The sequence below is a fragment of the Arachis hypogaea genome, chromosome 13 (assembly GCF_003086295.3).
Source record: "Arachis hypogaea cultivar Tifrunner chromosome 13, arahy.Tifrunner.gnm2.J5K5, whole genome shotgun sequence".
Lineage (NCBI taxonomy): Eukaryota > Viridiplantae > Streptophyta > Magnoliopsida > Fabales > Fabaceae > Arachis > Arachis hypogaea.
The window spans coordinates 68,063,893-68,090,880 of NC_092048.1; the positions used below are offsets into that span (position 1 = coordinate 68,063,893).

The window sequence follows — 26,988 nt, forward strand, 5'->3', positions numbered from 1 at the left end:
CAAGAACAATTACAGGGTGGTGTATGTGTATTGACTATAGAAGGCTCAATACAGCCACCAGAAAGGATCATTTTCCTTTACCATTCATAGACCAGATGCTAGAGAGACTAGCAGGTCATAAATACTACTGCTTTTTTGATGGCTATTCAGGTTACAACCAAATTGTAGTAGATCCTCAGGACCAAGAGAAAACAGCATTCACATGTCCATCTGGAGTATTTACCTACAGAAAGATGCCATTTGGTCTGTGCAATGCACCTGCAACCTTTCAGAGGTGCATGCTGTCTATCTTCTTTGATATGCTAGAGAAATTTCTAGAAGCCTTCATGGATGACTTCTCAGTATTTGGAGACTCATTCAGCTCCTGTCTTAACCATCTAGCACTTGTTCTGAAAAGGTGCCAAGAGACTAACCTGGTTTTAAACTGGGAGAAATGTCACTTTATGGTGACTGAAGGAATTGTCCTTGGGCACAGAATTTCGAACAAGGGAATAGAGGTGGATCAAGCTAAGGTAGAGGTAATTGAAAAATTACCACCACCTGCCAATGTTAAGGCAATCAGAAGCTTTCTGGGGCATGCAGGATTCTATAGGAGGTTTATAAAGGATTTTTCAAAAATTGAAAAACCTTTGAGCAATCTACTAGCCGCTGATATACCATTTGTCTTTAACACAGAGTGTTTGCAGGCCTTTGAGACTCTGAAAGCTATGCTGGTCACAGCACCAGTCATTTCTACACCAGACTGGACATTACCATTCGAACTAATGTGTGATGCCAGTGACCATACCATTGGTGCAGTATTGGGACAGAGGCATGACAAACTTCTGCATGTCATTTATTATGCTAGCCATGTTTTAAATGACGCGTAAAAGAATTAAACAACCACAGAAAAGGAGTTGCTTACAGTGGTTTATGCCATTGACAAGTTCAGATCTTATTTAGTAGGATCAAAAGTGATTGTGTACACTGACCATGCTGCTCTAAAATATCTCCTCACAAAGTAGGATTCAAAACCTAGACTCATAAGATGGGTGTTGCTTCTGCAAGAGTTTGATATAGAAATAAGAGACAGAAAAGGGAAAGAGAACCAAGTAGCTGTCACCTGTCCCGGATAGAACCAGTAGCAGGAGCGTCCCTCGCTCCTACTGAGATCTCTGAAACCTTTCCGGATGAGCAACTCTTTGCCATTCAGGAAGTACCGTGGTTTGCAGACATTGCAAACTATAAAGCTGTGAGATTCACACCCAAAGAGTACAGTAGACAGCAAACAAAAAAATTAGTTTTTGATGCAAAGTACTACTTGTAGGATGAACCATATCTCTTTAAGAGATGTGCAGACGGAATAATCTGTAGATGTGTACCTAGAGAATAGGCACAGAAAATCCTATGGGATTGCCATGGATCACAATATGAAGGACATTTCGGAGGTGAGCGAACAGCCACAAAGGTTCTCCAATGTGGCTTCTATTGGCCTACTATCTATAGGGACTCCCGAGAGTTTATACGTAACTGTGATAGTTGCCAGAGAGATGGTAATCTGCCTCACAGTTATGCCATGCCTCAGCAAGGGATCTTAGAGATTGAGTTGTTTGATGAATGGGGTATTGACTTTATGGGGCCTTTCCCACCATCATATTCAAACACTTATATTCTGGTGGTAGTAGACTATTTATCTAAATGGATAGAGGCAATTGTAACACCTGTCAATGATACTAAGACAGTGATAAAGTTCCTCCAGAAGCATATCTTCAGCAGGTTTGGTGTCCCTAGGGTACTGATCAGTGATGGAGGCACTCATTTCTGCAATAAATAGCTTGACTCTGCTCTGATCCGATATGGAATTAACCACAAAGTGGCAACTCCATATCATCCTCAGACAAATGGGCAGGCTGAAGTCTCAAATAGAGAACTAAAACGAATCCTGGAATGGACTGTAAGTACCCGTAGAAGGGATTGGGCAAGAAGTCTGGATGATGCTCTGTGGGCATACAAAACCGCATTCAAGACTCCTATAGGGAGCTCTCTATACCAGCTTGTGTATGGAAAAGCCTGTCATCTGCCAGTGGAACTGGAACACAAGGCCTACTGGGCAACGAGGTTCCTAAACCTTGATGCTAAGGTAGCTGGAGAGAAAAGATTACTCTAGTTGAATGAGCTGGAGGAGTTCAGACTCAATGCTTTCGAAAATGCTAAAATTTACAAGGAGAAAGCAAAACGGTGGCATGACAGAAAGCTGTGATCTAGAGTCTTTGAGCCAGGGCAGAAGGTTCTGCTGTTTGACTCTAGGCTCAGATTGTTCCCTGGGAAATTGAAATCCCGGTGGAAGGGACCATATGTGATTACAAGTGTGTCACCATATGGATATGTAGAGCTTCAGGATATTGACTCTGACAAAAAGTTCATTGTTAATGGACAGAGAGTCAAATATTATCTTGAAGGCAATGTTGAGCAAGTGTGCTCAAAACTGAGACTAAATTAAAAGCTCAATAAAGTCCAGCTAAAGACAGTAAAGAAGCACTTGCTGGGAGGCAACCCAGCCATTATAAAAAATTAGATGTTTATAACAATTATATGAGTCTATTTAATTTTGTTATTCATGTTCATTAATGCATTTTAGTGAATAAGTCAGGGAAATGAAGGTTCAGGACATAAAGCAGAGGAATCACAGAGAAAAAGAGCTTTGATGAGCGGATAATTTATACGCTTTTTGACATTGTTTTTAGTATGTTTTTAGTAGAATCTAGTTACTTTTAGGGATGTTTTCATTAGTTTTTATGTTAAATTCACATTTATGGACTTTAATATGAGTTTGTGTGTTTTTCTGTGATTTCAGGTATTTTCTGGCTGAAATTGAGGGACTTGAGTAAAAATCAGATTCAGAGGTTGAAGAAGGACTGCTGATGCTGTTGGATTCTGACCTCCCTGCACTCAAAGTGGATTTTTTGGAGCTACAGAACTCAAAATGGCGCACTTCCAATTGCGTTGGAAAGTAGACATCCAGGGATTTCCAGAAATATATAATAGTCTATACTTTACTCAAGTTTAGATGACGCAAACTGGCGTTCAACGCCAGCTCTCTGCCCAATTCTGGAGTTCAGCGCCAGAAAGGGATTAAAAACCAGAGTTGAACGCCAGAAATGGATCAAAACCTGGCGTTCAACTCCACAAATGGCCTCTTCACGTGGAAAGTTAAGGCTCAGACCAAGCACACACCAAGTGGGCCCCGGAAGTGGATTTATGCATCAATTACTTACTTATGTAAACCCTAGTGACTAGTTTATTATAAATAGGACCTTTTACTATTGTATTAGACATCTTTGGACGCCTGGTTCTTAGATCAGGGGGGCTGGCCATTCGGCCATGCCTGGACCTTTCACTTATGTATTTTTAACGGTAGAGTTTCTACACTCCATAGATTAAGGTGTGGAGCTCTGCTGTTCCTCAAAGATTAATGCAAAATACTACTGTTTTCTATTCAATTCATCTTATTTCACTTCTAAGATATTCATTCGCACTTCAACATGAATGTGATGAACGTGACAATCGTCATCATTCCCCATGAACGTGTGCCTGACAACCACTTCCGTTCTACTTTCGATTGAATGAGTGTCTCTTAGATCTCTGAACCAGAATCTTCGTGGTATAAGCTAGATTGATGGTGGCATTCAAGAGAATCCGGAAAGTCTAAACCTTGTCTGTGGTATTCCGAGTTGGATTCATTGATTGAATGACTGTGACGAGCTTCAAACTCGCGATTGCTGGGCGTAGTGACAGACGCAAAAGGATAGTAAATCCTATTCCAATATGATCGAGAACCGACAGATGAATAGCCGTGCCGTGACAGGGTGCGTTGACCATGTTCACTGAGAGGATAGGATGTAACCATTGACAAGGGTGATGCCTCCAGACGATTAGCCGTGCCGTGACAGGGCATTTGGATCATTTTCCTGAGAGAAGACCGAAAGTAGCCATTGACAATGGTGATGCATTACATAAAGCCAGCCATGGAAAGGAGTAAGACTGATTGGATGAAGATAGCAGGAAAGCAGAGGTTCAGAGGAACGAAAGCATCTCTATTCGCTTATCTGAAATTCTCACCAATGATTTACATAAGTATTTCTATCACTATTTTATTAATTATTTTCGAAAACCCCATTACTATTTTATATCCGCCTGACTGAGATTTACAAGGTGACCATAGCTTGCTTCATACCAACAATCTCCGTGGGATTCGACCCTTACTCACGTAAGGTATTACTTGGACGACCCAGTGCACTTGCTGGTTAGTTGTGCGAAGTTGTGAACCATGGTATTGGCATCATGTTTTTGGCGCCATTACCAGGGAAAGAAAGAGCGATGAATTTTATATAATCAAAGTGCAGTCACAATTTCTGCGCACCAAGTTTTTGGCACCGTTGCCGGGGATTGTTCGAGTTTGGACAACTAACGGTTCATCTTGTTGCTCAGATTAGGTAATTTTCTTTTTGTTTTGTTTTCAAAAATTTTTCAAAAATTTCTCCTTTGTTTTCGAAAAAAATCTTAAAATAAAAAAAAAGTTTTCAAAAAAATAATAAAAATAATGTTTTCAAAAATAAATTATTCTTTGGCTTCAAAACTTTTAAGAATGAATTCTAGAGTTTCATGGTAACATGTTGAATCCTATCTGGCTGAAAAGCCATACCCAAACTCCTTTGGGATTGGTCTTCAACTAATCACCTCAATGGATGTAAATCCATTCTAAAGCTTGGCTGGCTATTAAGCCATGCCTGACCCTTTGATTGGAGCTTTAGAATAAAGAGCATAAGATTCTTGGAATTCATATTAAAAATTTTAGAATCCTTATTTTTGTTTTTCAAATAATTTTCGAAAGAAATACAAAAAAATTAGAAAATCATAAAAATCAAAAATATTTTTTGTGTTCTTGTTTGAGTCTTGAGTCATGTTATAAGTTTGGTGTCAATTGCATGTGCATCTTGCATTTTTCGAAAAAATCATGCATTCATAGTGTTCTTCATGATCTTCAAGTTGTTCTTGGTAAGTCTTCTTGTTTGATCTTTGCATTTGCATGTTTTGTGTCTTTTCTTGTTTTTCATATGCATTCCTGAATTCTTTATGTCTAAACATTAAAGAATTCTAAGTTTGGTGTCTTGCATGTTTTCCTTGCATTAAAAATTTTTCAAAAATATGTTCTTGGTGTTCATCTTGACATTCAAAGTGTTCTTAGTGCTCATCTTGACATTCATAGCATTCTTGCATGCATTCATTGTTTTGATCCATAACTTTCATGCATTGCATCATTTTTCTTGTTTTTCTCTCTCATCATAAAAATTCAAAAATAAAAAAAAATATCTTTCCCTTTTTCTCTCTTAAAATTTCGAAAATTAGATTTGACTTTTTCAAAAAATTTTAAAATCTAGTTGTTTTCATGAGTCAAATCAAATTTTCAATTTAAAAATCTTATCTTTTTCAAAATCTTTTTCAAAAATCAAATCTTTTTCAAATTCTTTTTAGTTATTTTCGAAAATTTCAAAAATATTTTTCAAAATCTTTTTCTCAATTTTACATCATAATTTTCGAAAATAACAATAACAATTAATGTTTTGATTCAAAAATTTCAAGTTTGTTACTTGCTTGTTAAGAAAGATTCAAACTTTAAGTTCTAGAATCATATCTTGTGATTTCTTGTGAATCAAGTCATTAATTGTGATTTTAAAAATCAAATCTTTTTCAAAACTAATTTCAATCATATCTTTTCAAAAATATCTTCTCATCTTATCTTTTTCAAAAATTTGATTTCAAAATATCTTTTCTAATTTCCTAACTTCTTATCTTTTCAAAATTTGTTTCAACTAACTAACTAACTTTTTGTTTGTTTCTTATCTTTTTCAAAACCACCTAACTAACTCTCTCTCTAATTTTCGAAAATATCTTTCCTCTTTTTCAAAATTTCTTTTTAATTAACTAATTAGTTCAATTTTTAAAAATCTTAATTTTCGAAAATTACTAACATTTTTCAAAAACTATTTTCGAAAATTACTAACTCTTTTTCAAAAATTATTTTCGAAAATCCTCTCCCTCTCTCATCTTATGCTATTTATTTATTCATCTACTAACACCTCTTCCTCACATCACTCACCAAATTCGAACCCCCTCTTCTATCTGTGTTCGAATTTTTCTTCTTCTTCCTTTTCTACTAACAATAAGGAACCTCTTTACTGTGACATAGAGGATTCCTCTTCTTTTCTTTTTCTCTTCTCTTTCTTATGAGCAGGGACAGAGAAAAAGGAATTCTTGTTGAAGCTGATCCAGAACCTGAAAGGACTCTGAAGAGGAAACTAAGAGAAGCTAAATTACAACAATCCAGAGACAACCTTATTCAAAATTTCGAACAAGTAAGGGAGATGGCAGCCGAACCTAACAACAATAATGCAAGGAGAATGCTTGGTGACTTTACTGCACCTAATTTCAATTTACATGGAAGAAGCATCTCCATTCCTGCCATTGGAGCAAAAAACTTTGAGCTGAAAACTCAGCTAGTTTTTCTGATGCAGCAGAAATGCAAGTTTCATGGACTTCCATATGAAGATCCTTTTCAGTTCTTAACTGAATTCTTGCAGATTTGTGATACTGTTAAGACTAATGGAGTAAATTCTGAAGTCTACAGGCTCATGCTTTTCCCTTTTGCTATAAGAGACAGAGCTAGAATATGGTTGGACTCTCAACCCAAAGACAGCCTGAACTCTTGGGATAAGCTGGTCACGGCATTCTTAGCCAAGTTCTTTCCTCTTCAAAAGCTGAGCAAGCTTAGAGTGGATGTTCAAACCTTCAGACAAAAAGAAGGTGAATCCCTCTATGAAGCTTGGGAAAGATACAAACAGTTGACCAAAAAGTGTCCTTCTGACATGCTTTCAGAATGGACCATCCTGGATATATTCTATGATGGTCTGTCTGAGTTATCAAAGATGTCATTGGATACTTCTGCAGGTGGATCCATTCACCTAAAGAAAACGCCTGCAGAAGCTCAAGAACTCATTGACATGGTTGCAAATAACCAGTTCCTGTACACTTCTGAAAGGAATCCTGTGAATAATGGGACGCCTATGAAGAAGGGAGTTCTTGAAATTGATACTCTGAATGCCATATTGGCTCAGAACAAAATATTGACTCAGCAAGTCAATATGATTTCTCAGAGTCTGAATGGAGTGCAAGCTGCATCCAACAGTACTCAAGAGGCTTCTTATGAAGAAGAAGCTTATGATCCTGAAAACCCTGCAATAGTAGAGGTGAATTACTTAGGTGAACCTTATGGAAACACCTATAATCCATCATGGAGAAATCATCCAAATCTCTCATGGAAGGATCAAAGGCCTCAACAAGGCTTTAATAATGGTGGAAGAAACAAGTTTAACAATAATAAACCTTTTCCATCATCCACTCAGCAACAGACAGAGAACTCTGAACAAAATACTTCTAATTTAGCAAACTTATTCTATGATCTATCTAAGGCCACTGTGAGTTTCATGAATGAAACAAGGTCTTCCATTAGAAATTTGGAAGCACAAGTGGGCCAGCTGAGTAAAAAGATCACTGAAATCACTCCTAGTACTCTCCCAAGCAATACAGAAGAGAATCCAAAAGGAGAGTGCAAGGCCATTGACATAAGCACCATGGCCGAACCTGTAAGGGAAGGAGAGGACGTGACTCCCAAGGAGGAGGACCTCCTGGGACGTCCAGTGATCAATAAGGAGCTTCCCTTTGAGGAACCAAAGGACTCTGAGGCTCATATAGAGACCATAGAGATTCCATTGAACCTCCTTATGCCATTCATGAGCTCTGATGAGTATTCCTCTTCTGAAGAGAATGAGGATGTTACTGAAGAGCAAGCTGCCAAGTTTCTTGGTGCAATCATGAAGTTGAATGCCAAATTATTTGGTATTGAAACTTGGGAAGAGGAACCTCCCTTGTTCACCAATGAACTAAGTGATCTGGATCAACTGACATTGCCTCAGAAGAGACAGGATCCTGGAAAGTTCATAATACCTTGTACCATAGGCACCATGATCTTTAAGGCTCTGTGTGATCTTGGTTCAGGGATAAACCTCATGCCCCTCTCTGTAATAGAGAAACTGGGAATCTATGGGGTGCAAGCTGCTAAAATCTCATTAGAGATGGCAGACAATTTAAGAAAATAGGCTTATGGACAAGTAGAGGACGTGTTAGTAAAGGTTGAAGGCCTTTACATCCCTACTGATTTCATAGTCTTAGATACTGGAAAGGAAGAGGATGAATCCATCATCCTAGGAAGACCTTTCCTATCCACAGCAAGAGCTGTGATTGATGTGGACAGAGGAGAATTGATCCTTCAATTGAATAAGGACAACCTTGTGTTTACAACTCAATGATCTCTCTCTGCATCCATGGAGAGGAAGCAGAAAAAGCTTCTCTCAAAGCAGAGTCAACCAAAGCCCCCACAGTCAAACTCTAAGTTTGGTGTTGGGAGGCCACAACCAAACTCTAAGTTTGGTGTTGAACTCCCATATCCAAACTCTAAGTTTGGTGTTGGAGGGTCTCAACAATGCTCTGAATATCTGTGAGGCTCCATGGGAGCCCATTGTCAAGCTATTGACATTAAAGAAGTGCTTGTTGGGAGGCAACCCAATTTTTATTTATCTAACTATATTTTTCTTAGTTATATGTCTTTATAGGTTCATGATCATGAGGAGACACAAAATAAATATAGAAATTAAAAACGGAATCAAAAACAGCAGAAGAAAAATCACACCCTGGAGGAAGCATCTACCTGACGTTCAACGCGAGAACAAAGCATGGTTCTGGCGCTGAACGCCCAAAATGGGCAGTGTCTGAGCGCTGAACGCCCAAAATGGGCATCATCTGGGCGCTGAACGCCAGAAATGCACCCTGGAGAGGAGCTGGCGCTGAACGCCCAGAACAAGCATGGTTCTGGCGTTCAACTCCAGAAATGGCCAACAAATGGGCGTTGAACGCCCAAAATGGGCACCAACCTGGTGCTGAATGCCCAGAGTTGTGTGCAAGGGCATTTTACATGCCTAATTTGGTGCAAGGGCATTTAATGAATGAGTGCCAAATGCGTTGAAAGCATGCATTTCATTATGCATTTCATCAGGCTTTATAATGCATTAGCATTATTAATAAGAGCAACGTGCACCAAGGAGGGACCAAGGCAATGAAGCTCGGTTCATTAAACCAACTGAGTGCACAAGAGGAGAGCAAGGCAAGGAAAAGCGCTCAGTTAAAACATTTAACTTTTTCGAGCCTCACCAAAATGAAAGCACAAAGAAAGGCGCTACTTCACACAAAATTTCACTCAGCAAGGCTCGAACCGTGTACATAAGGGAGCAAGGAGGAAGCGCTACTACTTTAGCAAGGAAATTGGCCACAAAAGGTGCTCACCATGATTCGAAGGTGGAGTTCATCTCAAAGGCACAAGGGCGCTCGGTTAAGTAAAGTAACTGAGCTCTATCGAGGCCGCCCACAAGCAAGGCTTGGTGCGCAACAAATTGCAAGGCCAAAAGCGAGGATTGAGTGCTCAGTTAACTTTTTCAACTAAGCCGTGCCCTGGGAGTGTCTCATGGCATATTCTTGGTCCAAAAATCAAATTTAATTCAATTCTTCACCAATTAAACCAAGGCCAACCAAACCCATCTCTCTTCAAATCCAAAGCAAGCAAAGCCCACATCATCACTCAAAGGCACAAGAACAAGCTAGAATTAAGATTTTCATTTAATTTGTTTTTCATTTCAATTTCATTTTATTTTGTAAAAAGCCTATATAAAGGCATCACTCTCATTTTCAAAAGGGGGAGCTCAATTGTATGGAGGCTAGCTCCAATAGGGAGTTTTGCACTCTTTAGTTTTCATTTTGCTCTCCCTCTCTTTAGTTTTCCATTCTCTTTTAAATTTTGGATCAAGAATTGAAGGAATTCTGTTTCACTTGATCTGAAATCTCTTATTCCTCTTCTGCATAAAATCTGAGTTTCCTTGATTACTTTCATCTTGTTCTTCTTCTGCAATTTACTCTTCCATTTTCATTTTGCAATTGTTCTTGTTGGATCAAGGAAGGATTTGAGATCTAGACTTGTTTTCTAGTCTTTTCCACTCCTGAGATCTTGAACCACTTTTAAATTGCTGCAAATTAAGCACTGCTTTTCTGTTTTGAATTCTTCAAGCAATTTCCCTTTTTTGTTTAGATCTGTTGCATGATTTTGCATCTTTTACTTCTCTGTTTGATTGCTATCTATACTTTCCTGTTCAATTTTAATTTTCAGCACCCACTCCCCTTTATATTTCATGCAATTTACATTTCTTGTCATTTAAGATTCTTGCAATTTACATTTCTTGCTCTTTAAGTTACTTGCCAATTTACATTCTGCAACTTTAAATTCATTGCCATTTACTTTCTGTTGGCTACAATTTCACACAATTCACTCAATGTTAGCTTGACTAAACTAATCACCCATTAAAGTTGCTTGATCCATCAATCCCTGTGGGATCGACCTCACTATAAGTGAGTTTTACTACTTGATACGACCTGGTACACTTGCCGGTTAGTTTTTGGTGTTTTGGGAAATTCAGTTTTCCATAAAAAATACCATCAAGTTTTTGGCGCCGTTGCCGGGGATTGATTTAGATCAACAATGATTAAGTGGGTGAGAAGTCTAGATCAAGTATTTTCTTTATTTTTGTTTTCTGTTTTAGATTGAAACCAAGGTGTTTGAGTTTTTGCCTCACTAAGAAATTCTCATCTCTGATATGAGCAATTTCAATTTTCCTTGGTGTTGTGTTTTCCAAAATTCAAATGGAGTTCAACTCATCTTATGATCAAACAAATTTTATGGGATACTGCCCACCATCACCAATCTCTAATGGTGGCTGGGAGTATCACCAAGAAAATACAAATTCTAAGCACTCCAATCCATGGAGAATTGCTTCAGAAACACAAGATGAGAAAGAAAATCATATGGAATATTTCCCTCCACCACAAAATGATTCAAGTCATTATTCCAATGGTGGCTGGGAGTATTACCAAGAAACTGCAAATTCTGAGCAGTCAACTCACATGAGAGATTGTCTAACCTCACCTCCCACTTCTACATTTGAAAATTCTTCTTCACCTAAATATGCCTCAACACAAACTTCCACGAACCAAGGCCTCTCAAAGCTTGAGATCATGTTTGAAAAATATGAGAGGGAGGCGCAAATATCTTGGAACGAGCAAGAGAAGTCATTCAAAAACATAGAAGTGCTGGTAAACCAATTGTTAAGTGCAAGGGAGAAGGTAGAAGAGCAAAATGAAGATCCCCTTCAAAAATCCAGAGAATTGTTGAAAAGACAAGAACAACTCATGGAGGAACAACAACAATCCTGGAGAGAACAAGAAATCTGTCTTCAGAAGATGGATTAGCAATTGGAGAACATGGGGAAATGCTCAGATCCACTGAGCAAGGAAAATGAAGACCAATTTGTTGGAGAGGAAGTGGAAGAACAAGAAATTGAGGAGGACAATCAAGGACGTCCATTCTCAAGTGAAGCAGAAAATCACATGAAGGAAGGGCTCATGGAACCACCAGTTCAAGAGGCCCTTAATGAAGGAAACACTCCAAAAATCACACAGCAACCATGTCTTGAATTCAAGGATGTGAAGGCAATTAACAAAAGCACCGAGAAGAGGATTGTGACCAAAATACCAAGGACAACATTCAAGAGGAGGTCAACCACAAGCAATCCAACCCCTAAACCACTAGCAAGCAAGCTCAGTCAAGCCATGTACAAAAGAAAGCTTGCTGAGAGGAAACCAAGACAGGGGGCAATAGCTGAATCTTCTCCTCCCTTGAGGTCATTCCTCTTAACAAATTGGAAGAAGAGGAAGAAAGTGAAGAGCAACATGCCAACAGTAGGTAATGTTTCTCTTCCTTGCTTTGCTTTCTTTCTTTGCTTTGTTTAAATTCAATAAATTGGCATATGGTTACATTCTAAGTTTGGTGTTGCCTTGCAACAAATTGTTTTCAATCTTTTTGGATGATTGCATCAAATCAAAAATGAAAGTGACACACCAAGATTCTAAGTTTGGTGTGCCACTTATTTTCTATGCAATTCATTCAAGCAACACCACTTGTTTGCATAATCATAATGCCTCTGCAGTTTTATTTTTCTCTTTTAATTTGACACTTTTTCATTCTACTTTCTTTAGTCATTTTTCTGTTTTAAAATGCTTTCATTTTAGTTTGCTTATTTACTGTGTTTGTTAAGACATTACCAAGAGAGCTTTATTCATGACAGATTCTTGGCTTGGTGATTATACTTAACAAATAACAGTTTCACTTGCTTAGTTTTAATTCAAATAAATTGACATATGATTGCATTCTAAGTTTGGTGTTGCTATGCAACAAAATTTGGTTTAAATTCTTACAAGATACTTGCATTAATTCCAAGTGAAAGTGTCACACTAAGTTTGGTGTGCCACTTATCTTTTATGCAATGTATTGTGGTCACCTTCTTAAGTTTGCAATCACAATGTCTCTGTCTCTTGTGCCTTGATTATTATCTTTAATTTTGCTTGCTTAGAACACATGTACTACTAACTTTTCATTGTATAAGACATTCATGATCCATCTTAGCCCCATAGCCATTGTTCTAATTGTTGCTTGAGGATGAGCAAGCATTCTGAGTTTGGCAAGGGAAAGGGAAGAATAAGAGGAAAATGACAACAATAGAGAAGATGGACTACAAGGTTGTAAAGTTCCTTTTCCTCTCCTTTGTTTCTAGCACTTTATTTTGCATGATTGTCTTTATAATCTCTGTATGCATGTGTGAATGAATAAAGCATAGCTTGAATCTTAATTTGTAACATGTTGCTGTGGCATTATGACTACCAACTTGAGTTTTGTGGGTTCAAAAGCAATAAAGCATCATGATCATAAACAAACAAGGAATTAAAGAAGATTTTAGCATGTGCATACAAGTACTGGAAAGCTAGTATGATTAATTGTTGCTCAATTGCATTGGATTTTATTTAATTGAAGTTTTCATCTAGGACATTTTGTGAAATCTTTTGAAAATCATGAAAACCTTGAAGAAGCAAGTACAATTAAAGCAAAAAAAGAAAAAGGGAAAGAATGAGAAAGCTGAAGGCTCTGAGTACCAATGACAATATGTTAAGTACTTGTGGTGTTTATGTATCAAGCCAAATGCTTGAAAACAAAACACTTAGAAGTCAAGGCTAGGCTCAAGTGCAAAAGCACTCCCTCAAAGCTCAAGGTTCTGAGCATCAATGATTAGAGAGTCAAGAAAAGAAAAGAAAAAATGAGCTTAATGAAGTCCTCTAATCAAATGCTTGTGGTGCTTATGTATCAAGTGGTAATACTTGAAAACAAAGCATTTAGAAGTCGTAGCTTTGTTATCAACTCATGGGGCAAAGCACCCAAAAGGAGAAGCTAATAAGAAAATCAAAAGCTTGTTTCAAGGAAGAAATATAAGAAAAAGATTTTATAAATTGAGCTAGATGGAAGCATCAATCATTTACATCTCTTTTGTGATTGTAGCATGCTTAGAAAACTAGCTAACCATGAACATTGAGTTGCTATTCTTCTTACCTTGGATTGTCAATCTTTATTGCATGATTCTTTTCTTGCTTGGGGACAAGCAAGGTTTAAGTTTGGTGTTGTGATGACATGTCACCATGTCATGTTTTTCTATGCTTTTTCATATAAGAAATTGATGATTTGTGCTTAAATATTGAATGCTTTTATGCTTAAATGTTATATTTCTTTGATCTTTTGATTTGAAAAATTTTGTAGGAAATAAGAAGAAAAAGAAGCAAAAAGCACAAAATAAGCTAAAAAGAAGAAAAAAAGAGTTTTGGGGCACACTTTGAAGTTGAGCACGCTTTGGAGCCTTAGGCCACGCTTTTAAAAGCATGACCCATGACCATGAAGCCTTGGCACATGCATCAATATCATATGCATGCATGCATGAAATGTTTAAAGCAAATAACGTTAATGCATTAAAGCATTATTAATTAAAGTCATGAAAGCATGCAACTTTAATTACTAATGCAATTGGCATTACGTTAATACATTACATTTTTAAGTACATGGAAGCATGCATGAAACATTCATTGTTAATCGGCATTATTAAATAAGGCGTTGATGAGTACATGCATTAAATCATTAAATATTAATGCCAATTAAGAATGGATAATATGAATGAACTTATTCATTTAATGAATGAGTGCCAAATGCGTTGAAAGCATGCATTTCATTATGCATTTCATCAGGCTTTATAATGCATTAGCATTATTAATAAGAGCAACATGCACCAAGGAGGGACCAAGGCAATGAAGCTCGGTTCATTAAACCAACTGAGTGCACAAGAGGAGAGCAAGGCAAGGAAAAGTGCTCAGTTAAAACATTTAACTTTTTCGAGCCTCACCAAAATGAAAGCACAAAGAAAGGCGCTACTTCACACAAAATTTCACTCAGCAAGGCTCGAACCGTGTACATAAGGGAGCAAGGAGGAAGCGCTACTACTTTAGCAAGGAAATTGGCCACAAAAGGTGCTCACCATGATTCGAAGGTGGAGTTCATCTCAAAGGCACAAGGGCGCTCGGTTAAGTAAAGTAACTGAGCTCTATCGAGGCCGCCCACAAGCAAGGCTTGGTGCGCAACAAATTGCAAGGCCAAAAGCGAGGATTGAGTGCTCAGTTAACTTTTTCAACTGAGCCGTGCCCTGGGAGTGTCTCATGGCATATTCTTGGTCCAAAAATCAAATTTAATTCAATTCTTCACCAATTAAACCAAGGCCAACCAAACCCATCTCTCTTCAAATCCAAAGCAAGCAAAGCCCACATCATCACTCAAAGGCACAAGAACAAGCTAGAATTAAGATTTTCATTTAATTTGTTTTTCATTTCAATTTCATTTTATTTTGTAAAAAGCCTATATAAAGGCATCACTCTCATTTTCAAAAGGGGGAGCTCAATTGTATGGAGGCTAGCTCCAATAGGGAGTTTTGCACTCTTTAGTTTTCATTTTTCTCTCTCTCTTTAGTTTTCCATTCTGTTTTAAATTTTGGATCAAGAATTGAAGGAATTCTGTTTCACTTGATCTGAAATCTCTTATTCCTCTTCTGCATAAAATCTGAGTTTCCTTGATTACTTTCATCTTGTTCTTCTTCTGCAATTTACTCTTCCATTTTCATTTTGCAATTGTTCTTGTTGGATCAAGGAAGGATTTGAGATCTAGACTTGTTTTCTAGTCTTTTCCACTCCTGAGATCTTGAACCACTTTTAGATTGCTGCAAATTAAGCACTGCTTTTCTGTTTTGAATTCTTCAAGCAATTTCCCTTTTTTCTTTAGATCTGTTGCATGATTTTGCATCTTTTACTTCTCTGTTTGATTGCTATCTATACTTTCCTGTTCAATTTTAATTTTCAGCACCCACTCCCCTTTATATTTCATGCAATTTACATTTCTTGTCATTTAAGATTCTTGCAATTTACATTTCTTGCTCTTTAAGTTACTTGCCAATTTACATTCTGCAACTTTAAATTCATTGCCATTTACTTTTTGTTGGCTACAATTTCACATAATTCACTCAATGTTAGCTTGACTAAACTAATCACCCATTAAAGTTGCTTGATCCATCAATCCCTGTGGGATCGACCTCACTATAAGTGAGTTTTACTACTTGATACGACCCGGTACACTTGCCGGTTAGTTTTTGGTGTTTTGGGAAATTCAGTTTTCCATAAAAAAAACCATCAGTGCTTAGGGCCATGGCCAAGACTCATAAAATAGCTATGTTCAAGAATCATCATACTGAACTAGGAGAATCAATAACACTATCTGAACTCTGAGTTCCTATAGATGCCAATCATTCTGAACTTCAATGGATAAAGTGAGATGCCAAAACTATTCAAGAGGCAAAAAGCTATAAGTCCCGCTCATATGATTGAAGCTATGTTTCATTGATAGTTTGGAATTTATAGTATATTCTCTTCTTTTTATCCTATTTGATTTTCAGTTGCTTGGGGACAAGCAACAATTTAAGTTTGGTGTTGTGATGAGCGGATAATTTATACGCTTTTTGACATTTTTTTAGTATGTTTTTAGTAGAATCTAGTTAATTTTAGGGATGTTTTCATTAGTTTTTATGTTAAATTCACATTTCTGGACTTTACTATGAGTTTGTGTGTTTTTCTGTGATTTCAGGTATTTTCTGGCTGAAATTGAGGGACTTGAGCAAAAATCAGATTCAGAGGTTGAAGAACGACTGCTGATGTTGTTGGATTCTGACCTCCCCGCACTCAAAGTGGATTTTCTGGAGCTACAGAACTCAAAATGGCACGCTTCTAATTGCGTTGGAAAGTAGACATCCAGGGCTTTCCAGAAATATATAATAGTCTATACTTTACTCAAGTTTAGATGACGCAAACTGGCGTTCAACGCCAGCTCTCTGCCCAATTCTGGAGTTCAGCGCCAGAAAGTGATCAAAAACCAGAGTTGAACGCCAGAAATGGATCAAAACCTGGCGTTCAACTCCACAAATGGCCTCTGCACGTGGAAAGTTAAGGCTCAGACCAAGCACACACCAAGTGGGCCCCAGAAGTGGATTTATGCATCAATTACTTACTTTTGTAAACCCTAGTGACTAGTTTATTATAAATAGGACCTTTTACTATTGTATTAGACATCTTTGGACGCCTGGTTCTTAGATCAAAGGGGCTGGCCATTCGACCATGCCTGGACCTTTCACTTATGTATTTTTAACGGTAGAGTTTCTACACTCCATAGATTAAGGTGTGGAGCTCTGCTGTTCCTCAAAGATTAATGCAAAGTACTACTGTTTTCTATTCAATTCATCTTATTTCACTTCTAAGATATTCATTCGCACTTCAACCTGAATGTGATGAACGTGACAATCATCATCATTCCCCATGAACGCGTGCCTGACAACCACTTCCGTTCTACTTTCGATTGAATGAGTGTCTCTTAGATCTCTTAACCAGAATCTTCGTGGTATAAGCTAGATTGATGGCGGCATTCAAGAGAATCCGGAAAGTCTAAACCTTGTCTATGGTATTCCGAGTAGGATTCAATGATTGAATGACTGTGACGAGCTTCAAACTCGCGATTGCTGGGCGTAGTGACAGACGCAAAAGGATAGTAAATCCTATTCCAGTATGATCGAGAACCGACAGATGAATAGCCGTGCCGTGACAGGGTGCGTTGACCATGTTCACTGAGAGGATAGGATGTAACCATTGACAAGGGTGATGCCTCCAGACGATTAGCCGTGCCGTGACAGGGCATTTGGATCATTTTCCCGAGAGAAGACCGAAAGTAGCCATTGACAATGGTGATGCATTACATAAAGCCAGCCATGGAAAGGAGTAAGACTGATTGGATGAAGATAGCAGGAAAGCAGAGGTTCAGAGGAACGAAAGCATCTCTATTCGCTTATCTGAAATTCTCACCAATGATTTACATAAGTATTTCTATCACTATTTTATTAATTATTTTCGAAAACCCCATTACTATTTTATATCCGCCTGACTGAGATTTACAAGGTGACCATAGCTTGCTTCACACCAACAATCTCCGTGGGATTCGACCCTTACTCACGTAAGGTATTACTTGGACGACCTAGTGCACTTGCTGGTTAGTTGTGCGAAGTTGTGAACCATGCAGTCACAATTTCTGCGCACCAAGCTCACTGGCATTAAAACACCAGTAAATGGGCATTTTGGGCATTAAATGCCAAAATGGCTATCATTCTGGGCGTTTAACGCTAGTAAGGCTATCATTCTGGGCGTTAAACGCCAGAATGTGCAGCATTCTAGGCGTTTAACGCCAGAAACAGCAGCATCCTGGGTGTTCAGAAAAAATAAAGTCCAGTAACAAAGAAATTATGGCGTTTAACGCCAGCCAGGATACCTGGCTAGGCATTAAATGCCCAAATTGGCTGCCAGATGGGCGTTAAACGCTAGAATGGCTATCATTCTGGGCGTTTAACGCCAGAACAGCAAAATGGAGTTAATTTTGTTTCCAATTCAATTTTTTTCAATTTTTCATGTTTTAATTCATAATTTTTTTTTGCATAAAAAATATTTCAAATGTTCATTTCAATTTCTATTTTCAAAAACTAATAATTCTTTCAATTCTTTTTAATTATTTTTTAATTCTTTTTAATTCTTGTCCATATCTTTTTCCAAACTTACATATCTTCTCAAATTCTTTTCAAATCCTTTTAATTTTTTTAACATTAACAATTTTTCAAAATTAATTACCTCATTCTTCTTCTACTTCCTTCTATCTTATTTTGCTCGAGGACGAGCAAAGATTTTAAGTTTGGTGTGAAAAAGTTCTGCTTTTTACTTTCCATTACCACTTTTTAAGAGGAAATGGAAGGCAATTCCGTCCGCCTCCGAACCTTGGAAGATGGAGAAATTCATCACCAAAGCCCATCACTAAGAAAGAGGATGGAGCAAACTAGAGGAGCTCAAGCACTCCATTGGACCATCAAGAGGAAGAAGTAGCCGCCGTCACTAAGGTGGACCCACTCCTTAATTTCCTTGCTTTTATTGTTATTTGTCTATTTTTATGTTTATTTTCTGTCTAAGTCTTGTTTTTATTACATGATCATTAATGTTTAGAGTCTATGTCTTAAAGCTATGAATGATTCCATGAATCTCTCACCTTTCTTAAATGAAAAATACTTTTATTTGCAAAAAAAAAAGAAGTACATGAATTTTGAATTTTATCTTGAAAATAGTTTAATTATTTTGATGTGGTGGCAATACTTTTTGTTTTCTAAATGTATGCTTAAACAGTGCATATTTGAAATTGGAATTAAGAAAAGTTGGCTATTGAAAGAATAATGAAAAAGGAGACATGTTACTGATTCTCTGAAAAATCATAAAATTGATTCTTGAAGCAAGAAAAAACAGTGAAAAAGTAAAAGCTTGCGAAAAAAAATGCAAAAAAAAAAAGAAAAAAAGAAAGAAAAAGAAAAAACAAAGCAGAAAAAGACAATAGCTCTTTAAACCAAAAGGCAAGAGCAAAAAGCCAATAACCCTAAACCAAAAGGCAAGGGTAAAAGGATCCAAGGCTTTGAGAATTAATGGATAGGAGGGCCCAAAGGAATAAAATCCTGGCCTAAGCGGCTAAATCAAGCTGTCCCTAACCATGTGCTTGTGTCATGAAGGTCCAAGTGAGAAGCTTGAGACTGAGTGGTAAAAGTCGTGATCCAAAGCAAAAGAGTGTGCTTAAGAACTCTGGGCACCTCTAACTGGGGACTCTAGCAAAGTTGAGTCACAATCTGAAAAGGTTTACCCAATTATGTGTCCGTGGCATTTATGTATCCAGTGGTAATACCAGAAAACAAAATGCAAAGGGTCACGGCCAAGACTCATAAAGTAGCTATGTTCAAGAATCAAATAGAACTTAACTAGGAAAATCAATAACATTATCTGTATTTCTGAGTTCCTAAAGAGGCCAACAATTCTGAACTCCAATGGATAGAGAGATGCCAAAACTATTCAGAGGCAAAAAGCTACTAGTCCCGCTCATCTAATTAAAACTAATCTTCATTGATATTTTTTAAATTTATTGTATTTTCTCTTCCTTTTTATCTTATTTTGTTTTTGGTTGCTTGGGGACAAGCAACAATTTAAGTTTGGTGTTGTGATGAGCGGATAATTTATACGCTTTTTGGCATTGTTTTTAGGTAGTTTTTAGTATGTTTTAGTTACTTTTTATTATATTTTTATTATTTTTATGCAAAATTCACATTTCTGGACTTTATTATGAGTTTATGTGTTTTTCTATAATTTCAGGTATTTTTTGGTTGAAATCGAGGGACCTGAGCAAAAATCTTATTCAAAGGCTGAGAAAGGACTGCAGATGCTGTTGGATTCGGACCACCCTGCACTCAAACGCATTTTTCTGGAGCTATAGAAATCCAATTGGCATGTTCTAGATTGGGTTGGAAAGCTAACATCTTGGGCTTTCCAGCAATATATAATAGTTCATACTTTGCCCGAGATTTGATGGCCCAAACCAGCATTAAATGCCAGCTAGAGACCTTTTTCTGGCGTAAAACGCCGGAACTGGAACCAAAACTGGAGTTGAACACCCAAGCTGGCGTTTAACTCTAAGAATGGCCTATGCACGTGAAAGCTTCAAGGCTCATCCCAAACACTCACCAAGTGGGCCCCGGAAGTGGATTGCTGCACTATCTGCACTTAGTTACTCATTTTCTGTAAACCTAAGTTACTAGTTTAGTATAAAAACTACTTTTAGAGATTCATTTTGAAACTTATGATATTTTACATCTCATATTGTATCTTCTACGGCATGAGTCTCTAAACCCATAGGTGGGGGTGAGGAGCTCTGCTGTGTCTCAATGGATTAATGCAATTACTATTGTTTTCTATTCGATCACGCTTGATTCTGTTCTAAGATACTCACTCGTACTTCAATATAAAGAATATGATTATCTGTGACACTCATCATCATTCTCAAATTTATGAACGCGTGCTTGATAACCACTCCCGTTCTATCTGAGCTCAACGTAGTCATTGGGCGACAGCTTGAGTGCATATCTCTTGGGTTTCTAATCCACAAGTTTGACTTGCATCTCCTGACAACAGAGAATTCAAACCCATGAGATCAGAACCTTCATGGTGAAGACTAGAACAAATGAGCTTCAAACTCACAAATGTTTGGCGCAGTGACAGTGTACAAACAGATAGAGAGGTCTTATTCCGACACGAGTGAGAACCGACAGATGATTAGTCGTGCGGTAGCTGCGCCTGGTATTTTTCATCCGAGACGAGAGATCCGACAGATGATTAGCCGTACAGAAGCCATGCCTGGACCATTTTCACTGAGAGGAAGGATGGTAGTCATTGACAACGGTGATCCACCAACATATAGCCGGCCATAGAAGAAGCCATGCGTGTTTGGAGAAGAAGACAGTAGGAAAGAAGAGATTCAGATGACAGAGCATCTCCGGAACCTCAACCTGTTCCTCATTACTGAATCACAAGTATCATTCATTTCATGTTATTTACTTTTCATAAACAAAATCATTCATATCATTTGAATCTTCAGACTAAGATTTACAGGATAACCATAGCTTGCTTCAAGCCGGCAATCTCAGTGGGATCGACCCTTACTCGCGTAAGGTATTACTTGGACGACCCAGTGCACCTGCTAGTTAGTTGTGCTGAATTGTCACATAAAGTGTCTTGCAATTTCGTGCACCAGCGCGCGCACAAAAGCAAAAAGGGGCAGCGGTTCACGCGCACAGGCTATGCCAACGCTCCTACCAGAAGGGAAGCAAGTTGGCGTGTGGGCCCACAACCTTGTGCGCTCACACAAAGAGTGCAAAAAAGGGCAGTGTGCGTGCGCACGAGCAGGTGCGCACACACAAGTTGCAGAAAACAGGAGAATGCGTGCGCACAAAGCTTGCAAGCGCTCTGAACAGGGGCTTGGCAAGGTAGTGTGCGTACGCACAGATGGATGCGTACGCACAGAGCTCAAAAATTTGTTGTTGTGTGCGTTCGCACAAGGGTGTGCGAACGCACATACCCTGTGGTGCACGAAAATTACTTCACACTATGTAATTCCGCACAACTAACCAGCAAGTGCACTGGGTCGTCCAAGTAATACCTTACGTGAGTAAGGGTCGAATCCCACGGAGATTGTTGGCTTGAAGCAATCTATGGTTATCTTGTAACTCTTAGTCAGGAAAACAATTCACTTATCAAATTGAATTACGAAAAATAAGAGAGTATGAAATAAATACTTATTATGCAGTAATGGAGAATATGTTGGGGTTTTGGAGATGCTTTGTCTTCTGAATTTCAGCTTTTCTCTTGTATTCCTCTTCCCGAATGCATGCAAAAGTGCAAAGTTCCTTCCATGGCAAGCTCTATGTAAGGTGTCACCGTTGTCAATGGCTACTTCCCATCTCCTCAGTGAAAATGGTCCAAATGCTCTGTCACAGCACGGCTAATCATCTAGAGGTTCTCGATCATACTGGAATAGGATTTACTATCCTTTTGCGTCTGTTACTACGCCCAGAACTCGCGAGTTTGAAGCCCGTCACAGTCATCCAATCCCAGAATCCTACTCGGAATACCACAGACAAGGTTTAGACTTTCCGGATTCTCCTGAATGACGCCATCAATTCTAGCTTATACCACGAAGATTCTGATTATGGAATCTAAGAGATACTCATTCAATCTAATATAGAACGGAGGTGGTTGTCATGCACACGTTCATGGGTTGAGGAAGGTGATGAGTGTCACGGATCATCACCTTCTCCATAATTAAGCGCGAATGAATATCTTAGATAGGAACACGCATGTTTGAATGGAAAATAGAAGTACTTGCATTAATTCATCGAGATGCTGCAGAGCTCCTCACCCCCAACAATGGGGTTTAGAGACTCATGTTGCTAAAAGGTACAAATTTCAGATCTAAAAATGTCATGAGATCCAAAATAAATCTCTAAAAGTTGTTTAAATACTAAACTAGTAACCTAGGTTTATAGAAAATGAGTAAACTATGATAGATAGTGCAGAAATTCACTTCTGGGGCCCACTTGGTGTGTGCTGGGGCTGAGACTAAAGCTTCTCACATGCCTGGGCTGTTTTGGGCGTTCAACGCCAGGTTGTAACTTGTTTCTGGCGTTGAACTCCAACTTGTAACCTGTTTCTAGCGCTGGACGCCAGACTGCAACATGGAACTGGCGTTGAACGCCAGTTTATGTCATCTATCCTTAAGCAAAGTATGGACTATTATATATTGCTGGAAAGCCCTGGATGTCTACTTTCCAACGCAATTGGAAGCGCGTTAATTGGACTCCTGTAGCTCCGGAAAATCCATTCCGAGTGCAGAGAGGTCAGGATCCAACAGCATCAGCAGTCCTTTTTCAGCCTGAATCAGATTTTTGCTCAGCTTCCTCAATTTCATCCAGAAAATACCTAAAATTACAGAAAAATACACAAACTCATAGTAAAGTCTAGAAATATGAATTTTGCCTAGAAGCTAATGAAAATAAACGAAAAACTAACTAAAACATACTAAAAACTATATGAAATTAACCCCAAAAAGTGTATAAAATATCCGCTCATCACAACACCAAACTTAAATTGTTGCTTGTCCCCAAGCTACTAGACAAATAAAATAGAATAAAAATAAGTCAAGAAGCAATAATATCTCAGAGTTTTTGAGTGAAGCTCAGATTCTAATTAGATGAGCGGGACTAGTAGCTTTTTGCTTCCGAACAGTTTTGGCATCTCACTTTATCCATTGAAGCTCAGAATGATTGGCATCTATAGGAACTTAGAATTCAGATAGTGCTATTGATTCTCCTAGTTCAGTATGTTGATTCTTGAACACAGCTACTTTATGAGTCTTGGCCGTGGCCCTAAGCACTTTGTTTTCCAGTATTACCACCGGATACATAAATGCCACAGACACATAATTGGGTGAACCTTTTCAGATTGTGACTCAGCTTTGCTAAAGTCCCCAATTAGAGGTGTCCAGGGTTCTTAAGCACACTCTTCTTTTTGACTTTAACCGCTCAGTCTCAAGTTTTCACTTGGCACCTTCACGCCACAAGCACATGGTTAGGGACAGCTTGGTTTAGCCACTTAGACCAGGATTTGATTCCCTTAGGCCCTCCTATCCACTGATGCTCAAAGCCTTGGATCCTTTTTATTACCCTTGCCTTTTGGTTTTAAGGGCTATTGGCTTTTTCTGCTTGCTTTTTTTTTTGCAAGCTTTGTATTCACTGCTTTTTCTTGCTTCAAGAATCATTTTTATGATTTTTTAGATTATCAATAACATGTCTCATGTTCATTATTCTTTCAAGAGCCAACATATTTAACATTCAAGAACATCAAACTCCAAAGACATATGCTCTGTTCAGGCATTCATTTAGAAGGCAGAAAGCATTGCCACCATATGTAATTAATTAGAATTTCTTGTACTAAAAACTCGAAAAATATTGCCTCCTTATTCTAAAGAAAATCTTCTATTTTATTCATGTTTAATGATGATGAGAAAAATAAATTATAGCTTAATTGGAGATAAAATAACTACTAATTACTACTATAACTACTAAGGTAAAACTCAAATAAGAACAATTATCACAGAGTTAAGGCTAAGATTAGGGCTCAACAACCTTGAGTTTGGGATGTGGATGTTCCTCTAGTCTGTGGAGTGCTTGGTCCTTCAAGAGATAACTTCTGACGCTTCAATTCCTTTAAGTCACGCCCTTGCTCTTCTTGTTCCCTGAGCAGTTTGCAAAGCATACTGTTTTAATTTTGCTGTTCTTCCTTTATTTGGTCCATAGATTCTTGCAACTTGGTAACAGATGCTTCAAGCTATTCCCAATATTCAAATTGAGGGACTTTCGGGAGGAATTCTTGCGCCCTCCTCTTGGTGGGGTCATCCTGCACTTGTTGTTTTTCCATTGTGATTTTAGTAATTGGTTACTCCACTGAGATATACTCTGTTATTCCCATCTTTACTCCAGCATCTTTGCAGAGCATAGAGATTAAGCTTGGATAAGCCGACCTGGCATCCTTGGAGTTCTTGTTAGCAAGTATGTAAAATTCAGATGGGATTAGTTGATGAACTTCTACTTTTTTTCCCAACATAATGCAATGGATCATCACTGCTCTTTTAACAGTGACTTCAGAACGGTTGCTTGTGGGCAATATAGAACGCCCAATGAAGTCCAGCCAACCTCTGGCGACTGGTTTGAGATCTTCTCTCTTGAGTTGATTTGGGACACCCTTGCTGCTAGTGGTCCACCTGGCTCCAGGGATGCATATATCCTCTAGAATCTTATCCAGGCCCTTGTTTGTTCTCATCATTCTCCTATTGAAGGAGTCTGGGTCATCTTTCAGCTGAGGTAGCTTAAAGATCTCCCTGATTTTGTCAGGGTGGATGTGAACAATCTTTCCTCTGACCAAAGTTTGATAGTCATAGAGGGCAGTTCCAAATATTCTCTGTCTGTCTGTTTGCCACAGATTAGCGTAGAATTCCTGAACCATATTCCTTCCCACTTTCGTTTCAGAATTAGCTAGGACTTCCCAGTTCCTGTTTCGAATCTGCTCTTGGATCTCCGGATATTCATCTTCTTTCAGATCAAACTTGACTTCCGGGATCACTGATCTTAGACCCATTATTTTGTAGTAATGGTCTGAATGTTCTTTGGTTAAGAACCTCCCTTGATTCCAAAGTGGTTTTGGAATACTCTCTTTCTTGCCTCTTGGAGTGGGTTGTTTTCCTTTAGGAGCCATGATCTTAGTGGGTATGGTTTAGTGATCACGGATAAACACACCAAACTTAGAGGTCTGCTTGTCCTCAAGCAAAAGAAAAGAAAGGAGATGGGTAGAAGGAGAGCTTGTGTCGAATGGTGGATGAGAGGGGGGCCGAATGTGGTTTTAAAAAGGGAGGGGGTGGGATTTTCGAAAATATTAAAAAGATAAGATAGAAGATATAATTTAAAAAAATATGATATGAAAAGATGTGATTTAAAATTGAAAAGATATGAAAGATATTTGAAAAAGATAAATTTGGATTTTGAAAAAGATAATGTGGAGATTTGAAAAAGATATTGATGAGTTGAAAAGATTTTAGAGGGAAAAGAAATAGATTTGTTTTGGGAAATTTTAAAAAAAAGTGTTGGATTGGATTGAAAAAGAATTTGTGGTTATGGATTAAGATACATTTGATATTTTTAAAGTAGGGTTTTTAGAAATTATGGATTTTAGAAATCAGGGTTTGTAACATGTTTATGCAAGAAATCATGAATTGAAACATGAGAATTAAAATTAAAATGAAAAATATGAAGTAAAAACGAATTTACCTCCTCCCTACCATCCTGGCGTTAAACGCCCAAATGCTGCATATTTTGGGCGTTTAACGCCCAATTGCTGCTTCTCCTGGGCGTTCAACGCCCAGCTGCTGCTTCTTTCTGGCGTTGAACGCCAGGAACTCCTTTGTCATTGGGCATTTTTCTGAACGCCCAGGACGCTGTAAATCTGGCGTTAAACGCCCAGAAAGAGCTTCTTTCTGACGTTTAACGCCCAGATAGCTATCCTTACTAGCGTTCAACGCCCAGTGGATGCTTCTTTTGGGCGTTGAACGCCCAATTGTGCCTCTTACTGGCATTTTCTTGCCAGTGAGCTCTTTTTCTCTGTTTTGTGTGTTGAATCCTTCTGTAACCCTGTAAACTTATGCAATTGACTCTTTACCTTAGTATCAATGAACTTTATATAAACAAATAAAATCAAGAATAGGGCAAAATGCTAGAGGAAGTGATGCCAATGGCTGGGTTGCCTCCCAACAAGCGCTTCTTTATTGTCTTTAGCTGGACCTTGCTGAGCTTTTTAATCTAGCCTCAGCCTTGAGCATTCTTGCTCAATATTACCTTCAAGATAGTGCTTGATTCTCTATCCATTAACAATGAACTTCCTATCAGAGTCAATGTCTTGAAGCTCCACATAACCATATGGTGATACGCTTGTAATCACATATGGTCCCCTCCACCGGGACTTCAGTTTCCCGGGGAATAGCCTGAGCCTAGAGTTAAACAACAGAACCTTTTGCCCTGGTTCAAAGATTCTAGAAGATAGCTTTCTGTCATGCCATCTTTTTTATTTCTCTTTATAAAGCTTGGCATTTTCGAAAGCAGTGAATCTGAATTCCTCTAGCTCATTCAGCTGGAGCAATCTTTTTTCTCCAGCTAGTTTGGCCATCAAAGTTTAGGAATCTGGTTGCCCAGTAGGCCTTATGTTTCAGTTCCACGGACAGGTGACAAGCCTTACCATACACAAGTTGGTATGGAGAGGTCCCTATAGGAGTCTTGAATGCTGTTCTGTAAGCCCACAGAGCATCATCCAAGCTTCGCGTCCAATCCT

At 38.3% G+C, this 26,988-nt stretch overlaps 1 non-coding gene across 1 annotated transcript; it reads right to left on the bottom strand.

Annotated features, from left to right (window-relative positions):
- Positions 1–6,800: 6,800 nt before the first annotated feature.
- LOC112739457 (small nucleolar RNA R71) lies at positions 6,801–6,908 on the bottom strand. Its single transcript, XR_003170392.1, has one exon. It is a non-coding gene; the product is annotated as a small nucleolar RNA R71 (small nucleolar RNA).
- Positions 6,909–26,988: the final 20,080 nt, after the last annotated feature.